Genomic DNA, 493 nt, shown 5'->3' with positions numbered 1-493 from the left:
ATCAGGAGCCCTTCCTGAGCAGAACTGGGGATCAGGCGCCCTTCCTGGGCTGAACTGGGGATCAGGAGCCCTTCCTGGGCTGAACTGGGGATCAGGAGCCCTTCCTGGGCTTAACTGGGGATCAGGAGCCCTTCCTTGGCTTAACTGGGGATCAGGAGCCCTTCCTGGGGTTCAGGGAAGCGCTTACGAGGTGCTGGCACTGGAGGGTGCTCTGAACTGGATTCGGGGGCTGGAGCCCTCCCCTCTTCGTTCTGGCACTTACGTCCCGCCATAGTCAGCTCACCCTCAGCCGTGATGCAGGGGGAGGAGCTCCTCTCCACGCTCACACCGTCCACGGCTTGCTCCCTCGTGGTGGGCACTGTCGCCGGCTCTCGCACCTGGTCTGACGTGTTCGGCTCAACATCCGAGGCGATCCTCTTCTTAGCCGCCGGGCTTCGCTCCGGCTCCTGGATCGCGGCGGGAAATGGCTCTCCGTCATCGGTGGGCTCAGGCT

The sequence above is a fragment of the Sinocyclocheilus rhinocerous genome, unplaced genomic scaffold (assembly GCF_001515625.1).
Source record: "Sinocyclocheilus rhinocerous isolate Xijiao unplaced genomic scaffold, SAMN03320098_v1.1 scaffold3738, whole genome shotgun sequence".
In the NCBI taxonomy this organism is placed as follows: domain Eukaryota; kingdom Metazoa; phylum Chordata; class Actinopteri; order Cypriniformes; family Cyprinidae; genus Sinocyclocheilus; species Sinocyclocheilus rhinocerous.
This window is presented reverse-complemented; position numbering follows the sequence as displayed.